The sequence below is a fragment of the Pan paniscus genome, chromosome 2 (genome assembly GCF_029289425.2).
Source record: "Pan paniscus chromosome 2, NHGRI_mPanPan1-v2.0_pri, whole genome shotgun sequence".
Taxonomy (NCBI): Eukaryota; Metazoa; Chordata; class Mammalia; order Primates; family Hominidae; genus Pan; species Pan paniscus.
Genome location: NC_085926.1, coordinates 16,517,994 through 16,533,273, shown reverse-complemented (window position 1 = coordinate 16,533,273; position 15,280 = coordinate 16,517,994). Strand labels below are relative to the sequence as shown.

Here is a 15,280-nt window from a genome sequence, read left to right as displayed (position 1 = left end):
GTCCTAGGACCTCTGGGTCACAGATATCTCCGTTCTCAGGACAGGGCAGACAGGAGGCAGGCCTGTCTCTGCGTGGCTGAAGCATTGTCAGGCGGGCGGCTGCACTGCTGGGCACAGAGAAGTGGCTGCTCCGGCCTTTCTTTTTCTCCTACGCCCTAAGGCTGGTCCTTGGCAAAGCTGTCTGTCCTCAGGGACCCCTATGTGTTCTTTCTCGGTTGCTGCAGGTCGGAGCTGACCAGCCTCCCCAAAAGCGAAGTGTGTGAAGCCTGTGGTTTACACTTGCTTGGTGTTTCAACCCATGCCCCGACTACACCCTCTTTATTTTTTTTCTTTATTTTTTTTATTATACTTTAAGTTCTAGGGTACATGTGCATAACGTGCAGGTTTGTTACATTAAACGTGTGCCATGTTGGTGTGCTGCACCCATTAACTCGTCATTTACATTAGGTATTTCTCCTAATGCTATCCCTCCCCATCCCCCAACTCCACGACAGGCCCTGGTGTGTGATGTTCCCCACCCTGTGTCCATGTGTTCTCATTGTTCATTTCCCACCTATGAGTGAGAACATGCGGTGTTTGGTTAAAAGGACCATGGCAGAAACACCCCAAAGTAGGGGGCTGTCAGGTGGGCTTTCTCTCAGCCCACAGTGTCGGTGAAGGAGAAGGGGAACACTTCTGCTCAGTGGGGTCGCTCCAGTCATGCCGTACAGGCTACTCCACCTAGTCTGAATTGTGTGAGAACACAAAAGAAAATGCCACTGCTTGGTGGGGAAAGAATGTTGGTGGAGGGGACAGGATGTCCCGTTTCAATTCCCTCACAGCCCCCAGGCTCTGACATAGATGGGAGGACAGAGTCCCTTGTGTGAGGGCCTGGGAACTGAGCTTTCTTCCACGTAGTTCTTCCAATCAGATTCTGCCCTTTTCTGGTAATTCAGTGGGAAATGAATCCACCCAGGAGTCTGGGCTGGCCCCCGAAAGGAAGGTAAATACAACAAAGAAAAAATCATTGCCAATTGCAGAGACCATGTGTTCACAGGAATAAACAGGAATACAGCTGAGCGGGAAAATGGGCGTATCACCACACATTACATCTGATCAGGCAAGTGCTGGGCCAGAAATGAGTTTTGTATCTTTTTTCATTTGGGTCAGCCAGAAGGGGTATATGAAAGGGAATAAAGTATACACAGATAGCTTCAAAAATAATATCTCTAAGCTTTTACAAAGCCATCCAGTCTTGCTACTCCTAATGCAACAGGACATCATTACATTTTCATTGAATCTGGAAGATTTTTCTCTCTCTGCTTGACTGTATTTAACCACACAGGATGAGCTGTGGGCCTGCTGGCAGTATGTTTCCTTACTGTGAGGGCCTGAGGAAACTGATGTTTGGAGAGAGGTCAGAGGCTTGCCCAGGGTTGCACAGCTTGGAAATGTGAGGTCAGGACTCTCCACCTATGTCCTGGGTGACAAGACCCAGGCGTAAGATAAGCCAGGCACCCACCGCACAGCAAGGTGATGTGCGGGTCCCGATTTCCTCATTATTTTCACCCCAAGGGCTTTCTCCCATTGGGACCATGCTGGGAGGTATCCGCTCTCTAAAAGAAGGGATGCTGAGGCATAGGAAGAGAAACTCATGTTTTCTGTTCCCACACAAAAGCTTTTGAGATGCAGGAGCTTAAAACCCTGAGCCTTAAAGGAGTTCAGGTACTAAGTTGACGCCAGAAGCAATTGACTTGGAAGGGTAAATGAAGTTGCAAGAGCTGGTTCTTCTCACTCCAGAGAGCGCGAGAGAAGAGAGACGTAGGGACCACGACAATTTGGCTGTTGGTAAATGTCACTGAGAAAGGGGACTGTGCCTCATTCCTGCCACAGATCTTTCACAGCAGCCCCCCAGGGGGATGTGGGAATTGCTGAGAGGATTCACTGCAGTCAGGGAGCCCTTGCTGATGGGGCTAGGGCAGAGGAGGTCTTTGTGGACCGATGGTGGAGAGCACAGGACAGCAAGGACATCTCAGAGGCACAACAGAGTGGGTGGCGATGGAAACCAGGTGGCCCCTGGGATCATGACTGTCACAAACTCTGGGAGTGATGGAGATACATTATCATCTGGGCCATATGTAGTTGCTGTTTTTATTGTTTAGAAAAGATCAAATAGCAGCAATTTCATATTGTTCTGTGTAACATCATGGGAAAGCCTAAATGGCCTGAGATTTCATTTCTACCATCCAGTAGAATAAGGGTTTGAAGCGGAACCAAATTCAGTCCTAGTCAAAGACAATTAGGCTTCTCACCCATTTGTGTGGAGGCTGCGTGTGGCACTCACCACACTGAATTGCCTCGACACTACCTCGCCACCAAGCAGTTCTTGAGATGCGTGATGGTTCAGATCTCCTTCCCCAGGAGGAGGCTGGGGTGTCTCCATAACATTTGACTTTAATTTGAATGGATTCTCCTCCACACCCTGCTATTTAAGACTTACACATAGTTTCCGGTATTCAGATGGAACAGGCTTGGGAGCTGGGGAAACTTGATCTTTCCTCACAATTCAGACAAGATTTCAGTCTTGTCTATGTTATATGCCCATGAGCACAGGATGAGAGGAATGTAGGTAATTTCAGAATGTATGCAGGAGCCTACAAATTATCGCTTTTACTTTTTAAATGGGTTGGGTTTTGCTTCAGGCTTCTCACTGGAGTAAGGCAAACTGGATGGGGAAGCTTGGTTCCTCCTGGCTGAGGAACGATGGCCGGGAAATTGCTGGTCAAATCATCGGCCCTCGGTCCTCCTGACATGACACAGGAACCTGGGAAGGACAGAGGAAGTGGCTGCCAGGGAAGTGAGAAGGCATTACTCTTCCAGCAGATCCATATCTAGGCATAGCATGGCGACTTGTACCACCATGCTTCTCAAGCTATGTGCTGAGGCTCTCTGAGGAGCCTCAGTGAACACATAGGAATGCTGCAAGATAATTTAGATTTTTGAAGGAAACTCGTTAACACCTGTCAGATACTGTGCAAAACCACTAGTTTTGATGGTTTTGCCTAGTATCTGAGTTTCAGATGGTTGCTATGATAAAAAAAATAACACATTGTGAAAAGTCAATGTGAAATAGAAAATGACAATGGCAGTATCCAATTTGAGTCCAAGGTTTGAGTAATTGTTCAGTGCCCAACAGGCACACACCTCCCATTATTAAGAAATTATGATCATTTAAAAATAAAGTAAATGTATTTTTATTTCAGTCTGTCTGTGTTATTTTTTCCCGAAGTGGCAACTATGTTTTCAGGACATAAATAATTGTTAAATTATTTGGACCTGACTAACTCATAAGCAAATTTTCTGGGTATTTCTTTTGACCTGTAGTTGCTATGAAAAAAATTACTGAGATACTAGGGGAGCTGTGAACTGAAAAAACTTGGGAATCTCTGCTTTAGAAGATGGTAGAGCAGCAAAAACAAGCTAAAACAAACCTGGGTCCCTGTATTGACCTCCCCGAACTTCTCAAGACCTCTGGACTGTGGGGTCTGGACTACTGGGTGAAAGAAACAAACTTCTAATTTGTTTGAGCCACAGTACTTAGGGTCTCTTTGTTACAGCAGATTAGCCCCTTCCTAAACCATACAGCAGTGCTCAGTAAGCACTTGTTGGTGAATAGGCTTGACATTGATTTCTTTCATTGTTATAGATTTTGGATTTGCTTCTGGAGCAGTAATAAGGGGTGGGTTATGAAAGAAAGAAAAACATAGCAACAAGGGCCCATGGGAAGTATAAGAAAAGAACACTGGGTACTTGGAGCTTACTTGGGGTAAATTACCATGATGTTGGTGTCAGGATCCTGGTCTGTAAAATGGAAATAAGATTTCCATCTTGTATACCTTGTAGTGCTAGAAACTGGATAAGATAATAACCATGAAAATATTTTGAAAAATGTTGTGTGAATAGTCTTTCTTGTTGAAAGATTGATGAAGATGCTAATGACTCAGGGGACCATCTTAAAAGGCGCTTGTTGGTAGGAAAGAAAGCCTGAATTAGTGCAAGGTCTGAATAATCGGGTTTCTTCTTCCTTTTTTTAAAAAAATCAAACTTAATTGTTCACAAGCAGTTCAGAAATACATTTTAAGGGCTACCACTTAGAGGCTAAATTTTGACAAAGAAAGAAAGGCCAGGCACAGTGGCTGATGCCTGTAATCGCAGTACTTTGCGAGGCTGTGGTGGAAAGATAACTTGAGGCTAGAAGTTTGAGACCAGCCAGGGCAACATAGTGAGCCCCTGTCTCTGCAAAAATTAAAAATTAAAAAAATTTGCCGGGCATGGTGGCATGCACCTGTAGTCCCGACTATTGGAGAGGCTGAGACCAGAGGATTACTGGAGCCCAAGATTTGGAGACTGCAGTGAGCCATGATCATGCCACTGTACTCCAGCCTGGATGACAGAGCCAGACCCTGTCTGTAAAAAAAAAAAAAAAAAAAAAAGAGACAGAGAGAGAAAGCCAAAATTTCAGCCTCTGTGGCTCACTTAGGTGGTTTGACTATCATTAAATTCATCAGGGTCCCCAAACAGTTAATTAAGTAGTTAAACAATCTACCATTTTGTTGATACCTCTTATTAAAACTTTCTTTTTCTTTGTCAACATTACTGTTAAACTCCATTCCTTCCCCTATGTGAGCTCTTGTAATATCAGATTGGTAGGATCTGAATTCATAACTGTTTTAGATAAATCTATCATATTTAATAAGGAACCTAGGAAAGAACAACTTGAGAGGTGGCCATAGAGGGGACAGGAGCCCTGTACCACATTGATCATTCGCAGGCTGCCTGGCCTCTACTTCCCTCTGTGACTGCCTCCTCTTGAGGGATTTTCCATTATGTGGGGCTTTGGGAGGTGGGAACACAGCCAGGGAAGAGGACTCTACCTTTGTGCCCAACTTTCCCTGAAGACTCTGAATCCTGTAGACATGGGGCAAGCAGTGGCCATGGTACATCTCAGACTGAGGAGAAGCTTGGATAGAGTAGTTACTGTGACATGGCCCTTTTCAGGACCTCCCTCGTTCTGGGACCACCCCCCCCCCCCCACCAGTCTAAAATCAAGTTAGTAAGCCCCAGAAATTACTCTTCTTTTCATTCAGGAGAGCCAGAATCGGCTTTTATTTGTAAATCGACAGCCTGCCTAATAAGGTGTCCTTTTCTGAACAGTTTTTCACCTACAAACAACTTTTTTGGTGCTAATCTATAATGTTGCTGAGTGAAGTGTTTAACAAGAAGGAAATCAGAGTGATTTCAGCAACAGGAACATTCATGCCTGTCTCAATCTAGAATTCCTGAGATTTAAGATGGATCTGGAAAAAGTCTGTGTTCTCTTAAAGGGTAGCCATGTTTTCATAATTGATGTGTTGTGCCTTTTTAATATACTTTATCTGCGTGCAGCTGTAAAAATTATAAAGGAAAGTTTCTGTCCCCAAAGCATAATTCCTCTACAGAAAGTGGTTTGTTGGTTTTTTTTTTTTTTTAAGTCACAATCATGTTTCTGAGAATGTTTATCTCACTTTACTATAACATCATACAATTCAACCTCATGGGCATTTTTATTCTGACACTTATAACTCTAAGTAAGAACACCATCCATCTTGGGAGAAAAAGCACAAGGAGAATGTTTCTTTAATAAATATGCTTAATGTTCAACTAAAGTGTGTCTGTGGCGGAGAAGAGGGACAATGGATTTTTCTTGAAATTTGTGGAAGGCTAAATTATTCAACACAGGCTGTCTACCTTGAATAAACTTTATCAACTAAAAACATTAAGAATTTGGGTCTTTGGATGCTGACATTCTTGACCTTGGATACAAACCCAAAGGAAGTGACTGCAACACCAATGGCTATATTTTGGCTGTAATATTCAGTCTGAAGGAGAGACTAATTATGAATGCAACTCTGCCTTTTTGTGTGTAAAATTACTTAGCTTACCATCCTAATTTTTGATTCAGCTCTATCTGTGCTAACCAAATAATTTAATCAATTCTCTCAAGCAATTTTCTTCTCTCTGCCACCATCTTGGTCCAGGCTGCCTCATCTCCTGCTCATAGTAACATGACAGGTTTTTATCTGATTCTCTTATCCTCTTCTCACTCCCACTCATCTTCTCCAGTCCATTTTCAATAGCCACAGAGATCTGTTAAAACACAAATCTGGCCACTTTATCCTCTGCCAAAGATTAATATCTTCCCATTGTTCTTAGGAGGAAAACCAAAATCATTAATATGCTAAGGCCAGCATTATCACTTTATTTTTAACATTTAAAAAACCCCTGAAAGGTTTGTCATATAATTGATATCTACCATGTCATATAGTCAATTATTTCAAATGAATGAACCAGAGATGGATTTTGAAACTTGTAACTTGCCATCTTTCAATAACTTCATCTTTCAATAACTATCAGTAAATAATTGGTCAAATTTCATGCTTTTGATGGGGAAAAACTGACATTGCAAAGAAACAGAAACATCTGGTTTGATGGAAAGAAGATGTCAAAACTAAGCAAAAATATGTAAGTTGGCAAAAATTTGAACCAAGAAACCATGGAGAAAACAGCCAAGCCCATCCATCAGGAAGCGCCCATATCCAGCCTGGAATATGCAATCCCAAAAGTTGAAAAATGTGTGGGAAAAATGTAACTTTGACCAATAGTCACTTTTTTTTTTTAAAAGATGTATGTGCTTGTCAGTGGGAATAAAAACAAAATGATATGCTTTTGGAATAAAATTGCTCCGGTTGCAATATCTTCCTCAGTGGGCAATTGGCCATGCATCATAAAGAACATGGTGCCAGAGGGAGATCTTTAATACCACATCTTTAGTATAATAGCCCTATTAACCTTGACTTCAGATGGATTGGCCATGGGGTTCACTTCCTTCAGAGCCCCAGCCTACCGAAAAGGACTTATGCAAAACTAGGCTTATTTTTTCTTACCCTAGAGGGAAGGGATGTGTCAAATGTATAAAGATCCACTGCTTTCCTAAGTCGAGGTTCAGAACTGTAAAATGGTGTGGCTGGACTTGGAAGATCTTTGATCTGTGCTAGGATGCATTCTTTGCAGAGGTAATGACAGTATCTTCATTCTCTGGAGAAAAAGTTCAGATAGACCTGAATCAAAAATTAAGATGGTAAGCTAAAATTATTTAGCTAAAATTATTTAAAATTATTACATATTAGGCACTTCCCATAAGCCACACTGTGCTCTGTGTTATCTCATTACATTTTCACAATGTAGCCACAGTTGTTCCCATTTTACAGATGAAAAGATGCAGTCCCAGAGAGAGAAGAGACGTCTCTGTCTGCTCCATGCTCAGCATCCTTCCCCCTTTTTCTGGTGCCAGCATCCTGGCTTTCTTTGAGGGATGTGCTTTCTTCCCCCGTGTTGGTGAACAGATGCCAGGAAGCCACCACTGATGGTATCCTGCTCTCCCCTGGCCAGTCGTACCCTCTTCCCAAAGAACCCAATATTGATTAAGTAACAGGCAGATAGAAAATGTTTGGAAGAGATTCATCTCTCCCTCAAAGTATCTTCTACCACAATCCCCCTTCTTCCCTTTCTGAGTTCTGGTTCTTCAGTTTATCTTCCTTTCTGGCTTAGGTTGCCCAGAGTGGATTTCTGTTGCTTGCAGTTAGATAACTGTAGCTGAAACGAGAGGGTGAGTAGCTTTCCTGCCCACACACATTCCCACTGCTACATCCCTCACCCCTTCTGCCTCATCTCCCTGCTGCCTGTGGTTGTATTTGCTGGGCACTGGGTGCTTGGCGCACGTGGGTCCCGACACTCCTTCCCACACTAGGGAAGTGGAGGAGGTGGTCATGCTGTGCTCTCTGGGCACAAGGGTTTGGGTTGCTGTTTCTCAGTTCTTAGTCCAGTTCTCAGCTGGACTGCACACAAGCCAAGCTTCCATCTCAGTGTGGTTTGAAGGTGGCCAAATGCTCTGGTGGCCTCCAAGTATTCATTCCCTGACTTGTTTTTGTTGTCTGAAGCTCCACCATGAGGGTCACTAGCTATGGGACTATTTGTAGGAAGTTCTTGTTGAATGGCATTAAGCTAGGAGTTGGTTAACCCTAGCGTGATAGTAGGTGTGTATTTAGTGTCTATTGATTATCTAATCTTACATAATTCTTTTTAATGAAGTATTTTATTCATCACAATGACTATATATATTTATTTTTAATATATATTTTAATATAAATATATATAATAAAAATATATAAATGTAATATATAAATACATATAATATAAATATATAAATATATAATATAAATATATAATATAAATATATAAATATATATAATATAAATATATATAAATATATAATATAAATATATATAATATATAATATAAATATAAATATATAATATAAATATATAACATAAATATATATAAATATATATAATATAAATATATAAATATGTATAATATAAATATATAAATATATATAATATAAATATATAAATATGTATAATATAAATATATATAATATAAATATATATAAATATATATAATATAAATATATAATATAAATATATATAAATATATATAATATAAATATATATAATATAAATATATATAAATATATAAAATATATTTATATTTATTCATCACAATGACTATATATATATATATAAAAAATATATACATTTGAAATATAGTGGTAGAACCCTGTGGGAGACACAGAAGGGATTGGTCCATGGACAATAAGCTTATCGATGGGTTTGAAGATCATCTTGCAAAACCTCTCTGTCTCCCCAAAAGAGCCTCCTGGTCTATGGGTGGGAATCCACTGCATTAATCTGTGCAGTATTCATTATCATATAGGAAGGATTCATTTGACAGACAACAGAGGCTGGAGAATCACACCCAGACAGATGCGTTGTGCTGGAGCCTCCTCTGCTCAAAGCTCAAAGCAGACCCACAGAGGACGGCCCCACAGGGACCTGAATGTGGATTCTGCAGGTACCTTTGAGAGGGCATTTAACTTATAGGAGGGCTTTGAAGACTAATTTTGCTGCCTCGTGGTTTGGGTTTGTTTGTGCCAACATTTTTTGAGAATCAGCAGTGGAAATGTAAGAAATGCAGTCCTGATTTTAGGAACATCAGTTTTCTTGCTAAAACTGCCTGGAGCTTGAAAACTGAGGCCCATGGCTAGGATGTGGCAACCATGCAGTGCATGTTTTGTTTTCCAGCTGAGCCTAGGGTGCAGCTGATCATAGGAGGGACTTGTGTGGACAGAGCTGAGGGCGCCCTGGGGAGCACAGTCTGCAAGGAGAAAAGAGACATTTGTTTAATCTTGTCTGGGGACGGAGGCTGGAGGGCGGAAGCTCCAAAATGGCAGAAAGGAAGATATGGAAAAAGAAATAACCAGGGGGTCTGATTCCAGCCCAGCCCAGGGACTAATAATAAAAACTCCCACTTATTGTTCATTTGGTCAGGGCCAGGCACTGTGCATCCTCTTGCTCGGTCCTCCCAACAACTCTGTCGCAGGTACTTTTACTATCCTTCCCATTTTAGAGAAGAAGAAACTGAGGCTTGGATGGTAATTTTCCCAGAGTCACAAAACCAGATCTGTTGTTCTTTGAAAGCTGACTTAAAGGCCCTCCAGGGCTAACTTTTAGTGGCATGTTCCCGTATCTGTGGGCACATGACATAGCTCCAGTGAGTGAAACCTGAAGGGGACACTTTTTTTGGCACCTCAACATTATCAACTTTGGGAGTTGAGTGAATCAACCAACCTCAAGGGTGGGGCATTATTGTCCTTGAGGAACTAAAGTGCACACCAGCTATGGAAACTTGAGACTCCGACTCTTCGTCTGTAAAATGGGATGACAATGCCTCCTATATCAGAACTGACAGAAAACACAGAGTTAACAGTAGCCTAACAGGAGAAGTATATTTCTCTCTCACATAAACAGTCTCTGGAAATTATAGTCCAGAGTTTGTATGGCGGCTCCGTGGTCATCAAGTACCCGAGATTTCTATATTTTTGTTCTGCTATTGTCACCACATTTCTTCCATCTCATAGTCCTAAATAGCTGCTCTAGCTCCAGCCACTGCTTCTGCTTTCATCCATCCGGAAGGCGGAAGGGGCAAAGAAAGGCACAAGCCCCTTTAAGGTCACTCCCTTCCTGGAAGTTGTACGCGACCCTTCAGTTGACATCCCATTGGTCAAATTCAGTCACGTGCCAAACCTAGCCATCAGGGAAGCTGCGAGAAATGTTTTTTCTGGGAGACCACAAGTTTAGCTAAAAGCCAGGAGTTCCATTCCTAAAAAAGAAGGGGAGAAGGGCTGCTGAGGCTGCAGGGAAACTGGAATGAGTTAAACATATGTAAGTTATCCAGCAGGGGGCTTTCCTGGCACTTCGCGGACACTAGATAAACACTAGTCATAAATCTTTCTTTCCTTCCTCTGCAAGTTTTCTGCCAAAACTTTCCAATTTGGTCATATCTACATTTACATATGGATAGCAAGCTGATCAGGCACTTATCTTTTGGTGCTCTTATTATTTTCTAATATTTTGTAATAGAAATTTTTTCATGTGTCATTAATTTTTTTTTTTTTTTTTGAGACGAAGTCTTGCTCTGTTGCCCCAGCTGGAGTCAGTGGCACGATCTCAGCTCACTGCAACTTCTGTCTCCTGGGTTCTAGCAATTCTCCTGCCTCAGCCTCCCGAGTAGCTGGGACTACGGGCACACGCCACCACGCCTGGCTAATTTTTTGTGTGTTTTTAGTAGAGACGGGGTTTCACCATATTGGCCAGGCTGGTCTCGAACTCCTGGACTAGTGATCCGCCCACCTCAGCCTCCCAAAGTGCTGGGATTACAGGCGTGAGCCACCGCACCCGGCCCATGTACCATTACTTTTTTTAAATTCCTTGCTGTCTCCAAAGATTTCTTAGTAAGGGAGTGGTCTTTACTTCTAAAGTTGCAATACTTGGCTTTCTCCCCTTTCCCATAATATAATTAGTGCTCATCACAGAGGGCAAATAAAAATGACATCAGTATTGTAATAAAGTGTGATAAATGAGAAAGCAAAACACCATACTCATCTTTTCTTGGCCTTGGGATAACTACTGATGCTCACAGCACTTCCCAAAAGGCAAAATAGGGTCTGCCACACACAGGCTATTAGAGTTTGGGCAAGTCAGTTTCCTGCTGTAAACCTTTATTTACTCATCTAGAAGATGGGGGTGTGAGGATTAAATGGAATGATTGATGGAAAGAAAACTCTCAGCAGACGGCCTGGCACATTATAAGCCCTCTACAAAGGGCAGAATTTATTGATTTGTTTATTTTTCTATCCAAAAGGATATTAGGCTTAGTGGGAGATTTTTATCAAGGCTTCAAGCTCATGACATTTTGCTTTTGTTATAATAAAACATAAGCTCTTAAAAAGCTTTATTCACTATATCCCCAAACTGGAAACAGTCCAGTCCATCAACAAAAGAATAAAGAAACTCTGGCCTATTCATGGAAAAGAATACTGCTCAGCGATCAAAAGGAATGAACATGGGTGAATCTCAAAACCATTATGCCGAGTGAAAGAAGCCAGACGCGAAAGAGCACATACTGTATAAATCCACATAAAGTTCTATAACAGGCAAAACTAATCTATGACAGACTTTTAAGAACCAGGATAGTGGTTGTGTCTGGAGGGTGGAGGGAGTGGATTACTGAGAAGGAATCTGAAGGAACTGTCTGGGGTGATGATAATGTTCTGTACCTCGACAGAGTTTGAGATGCATTTGTCAGAACTCATCTTATGGCACACTTAAGATTTGTGCACTTTATCTTATGTAAATTTTACCTCAAAAGGCAAAAAGAGGCAGAGGACTTTGAGTAGACATTTCTCCAAAGAAGACACACAAGTGTCCAAAAGGCACATAAGAAGGTGCTCAACATCAGTAATCATTAGGGAAATGCACATCAACACCACAATGAGATACCACCTGCTATAGTTTGGCTTGTTTGACCCTTCCAAATCTCATGTTGAAATTTCACTCCTCCAAATCTCATGTTGAAATTTCACTCCTCCAAATCTCATGTTGAAATTTGACCCCTCCAAATCTCATGTTGAAATTTGACCCCTCCAAATCTCATGTTGAAATTTGACCCCCCCAAATGCTGTGTTGAAATTTAACCCTCAGTGTGTGGTAGGGCTTAATGAGAGGTGTTTGGGTCAGGGGGGGCAGATTCCTCATAAATAGATTAATTCCCTAGGCACGGGGATGAGTGAGTTCTCACTCTATTAGTTCCCATGAGAGCTGTTGTTCAAAAAAGGATGGCACCTCCCCCGGTCCCTCGTTCCTCCTCTCTGGCCGTGTGATCTCTGTACACACAGGCTGTCTTCGTCTTCTGCCACAAATGGAAGCAGCCTGAAGCTCTCGCCAGAAGCAGATGCTGGTACCATATTTCTTGTGCAGCCTTCATAACCATGAACCAATAAACCTCTTTTCTTTATAAATTACCCAGTCTGTGAAGGCTAAAGCAACTCCATCTCGGATGCTAATCTGCCATGACTTCTTATTAACCCCAGTTCTGGGAATACCTCTAAGATATCTATTTTCACATATTTACCATAAACCCTGTCCTTAGGCAAATTCCTTATGGTATATAAGCCCTGGGCCTGGGGGATAACAGTGTGAGGATCCACCATCTTGTCTTATGGCTGCCCAAAACATGCTTCTGTTCATAAATCTCTGTTAAATATTTTTTTTCTAAGAAATTGGATTTGTCAGCTTCTTTCTTTGGTCTTTCATCTTCCTTGGCCTTTGGGGGTAGGTTTGCATAGACCTGCTCACCATGGAACACAGCCTCAGATATCTCTTTCTAATAACACAAAAATGTACTAAGACACCACCTCACATCCGTTAGGATGGCTAGTATGAAAAAAAAAACATATGTTGGGAAGATGTGTAAAAATGTAAACTCGTGCATTACTGGTGGTAATGTAAAATTGTGCATTCACTGGGGAAAACAGTATGGAAGTTCCTCAAAAAAATAGAAATAGAATTATCATATCATCCAGCAATTCCACTTCTGAGTATATACCCCAAAAATTAAAAATAGAGATTTCAACAGATACTTGTACACCCATGTTCATAGAAGCATTATTCACAATAGCCAAAAGGTGGAAGCAACCCTGTGTCCAATGACAGATGAATGGATAAACAAAGTGTAATATATACATACAATGGAATATTATTTAGCCTTAAAAAGGAAGGGAATTCTGACGCATGCTGCAACATGAATGAACCTGGAGCGCATACAAAGTGAAATAGGCCAGTCACAAAAGGACAAATACTGTATTATTCCATTTATATGAAGTATGTAGAGTAGTCAAATTCAGAGACAAAAAGTAAAATGGTGGTTTCCAGGGGCTAGGAAGAGAGGAGAATGAGGGAGTTATTGTTTAATGAATACGGAGCTTCAGTTTTGCAAGATGAAAGAGTTATAGCGATGGATGGTGGTGATGTTTGCACAGCAATGCGAATGTTTTTAATGCTACTGAACTGTACACTTGAAAATGGTTAGGATGGTAAGTTTGATATTATGTCTGTTTGGCCATAATTAAATTTTTTAAATTTTAACAAGGAAAAACAGAAATGCCAACAAATATTGGACTCTAGTTAAGGATGTGCATGCTAAAATGAGTAGAGGTAAAGCATATTTATGTCTGCAACTTTGCAATGCATAAAAAAATACAATGGATGGATAGATAGATGGTTGAACTGATGGCTAGATACGTGATAAAGCCTGCATAATAAGCTGTAAAATTTAGAATTTAGGTGGAGAATGTATGTGTGATCACTCCGCGATTTTAATTTTTCAGTGGGTTTGAAATTTTTCATAATAAAATGTTGGAAAACAAATCAGCACTTAAGTAGGACAAATATCTTGTGAACCTGTGCAATGCTTTCACTCACCCACTCACTCAATCATTCAATGAACTTTTATTGCATTTCTACCATATGTCACTGTGCTGAGCTCTGGCAATGCAAAAAGATAGAAAACAGCATCTCTGTCCCTTCTAATGAAGCCAAAACAGATGTCTGAAGGAAACATCCCTAGACACGGGGAATGCAGAAATATTATTTTCCCTAAAAATTTACTCCAACCCTTTGTGCTCATAGCTGAGACTGCCTAATCAGTGGCCCCAAAGCATGCGGGGCTGACCCCCATAGCCTCTCTCCCTTCTCTGTCTCCTCTGGCCTAGCCCATCCTTCAAAGCTCTGTTCTATTTCTAGCACCGCCAAATAGCCTTCTGAGACTGTTCCTGTCCAGTGAGCTCTGGCTTCCTCTTTAAGGTCTCCTCACGGATTTTTACTAAGTTGAGAGGGGCCAGGCTAGGGCTTGGGGTGGGAGTCCAAGACTTTGGACAAATATGAGTACAAGCATCTGGCTCTGTTAGGTATCAGAGGCTGTCTGCAGATGGTAGAGGCTTCAGGAAAGCAGAAACCCAAAGTAACCATAGTTTACATGGATTTGCATTATATACATTATAAATAGCAGTATAAAAATGTAAAGTCTTAATTTATGTACAAGACATAATAATTCAACCTATTACGTTGAAAAGCCTGTCTAGAATCAGGTAGTATTTCTGAGCTGCAGACTGATTGAAAGGTGGGTTTATGCTGCTGGCACCCGGAGGAGCCACTCCAGCCATGGAACAGAGTTACTATCACGCTTTGGAAGGATGTCTCTGGGATTATGTAAATCTTGACTTATTCCAAGTCTTCAGGGATGCACGGCTCCTGTAATATGTAGCCTCCGCGTAGCCTGGATGCAGAGCACTGAAGAGTGCGGCTGAGGTAAATGTATGCCAAGAGATCCTGGGGTTGGCAGAGAGAGGGCACGTGAAAGGATACCGGGGGTGACAGCACAGGCGCGCTTGTCCCCAAGACAAGGGGACATAGTGGGGCAGCGCATCTGTCTCTGCACTCACTGCCCACGTCTGGTTCTTCAAGGAGGCTTTGGGCTGGTGTGAGTCGTAGATGTGGAGGCATCCCTGTCACCTCCCACCCCATTTGTTTCATCCCCAGGTTCTATCCATGCAGCCTCTTCAGTCTCTCCCAGTTTGCCATTTTTTTCCCTTTCCACCAGCTCTACCCGGGTCCAAGCCCTCATCACTCTCCCAGGAACAACTGCATTGTTAATTACCTCCGTACCTGGACAACTAGTATCCCTGGTCCTACTCTTTCCCCCAGCCATCCTCTACACCACAGGCAGAGTGGCCTTTATAAAATGCAAA

General features: G+C 41.8%; 1 long non-coding RNA gene across 1 annotated transcript; it reads right to left on the bottom strand.

Moving 5' to 3' along the window:
• Nucleotides 1–5,125: 5,125 nt before the first annotated feature.
• LOC130541315 (uncharacterized) lies at nt 5,126–13,110 on the bottom strand. Its single transcript, XR_008955357.1, has 3 exons — nt 9,937–13,110; nt 6,963–7,113; nt 5,126–6,165 (listed from the first exon to the last, which is right to left on the bottom strand). It is a non-coding gene; the product is annotated as an uncharacterized LOC130541315 (long non-coding RNA).
• Nucleotides 13,111–15,280: the final 2,170 nt, after the last annotated feature.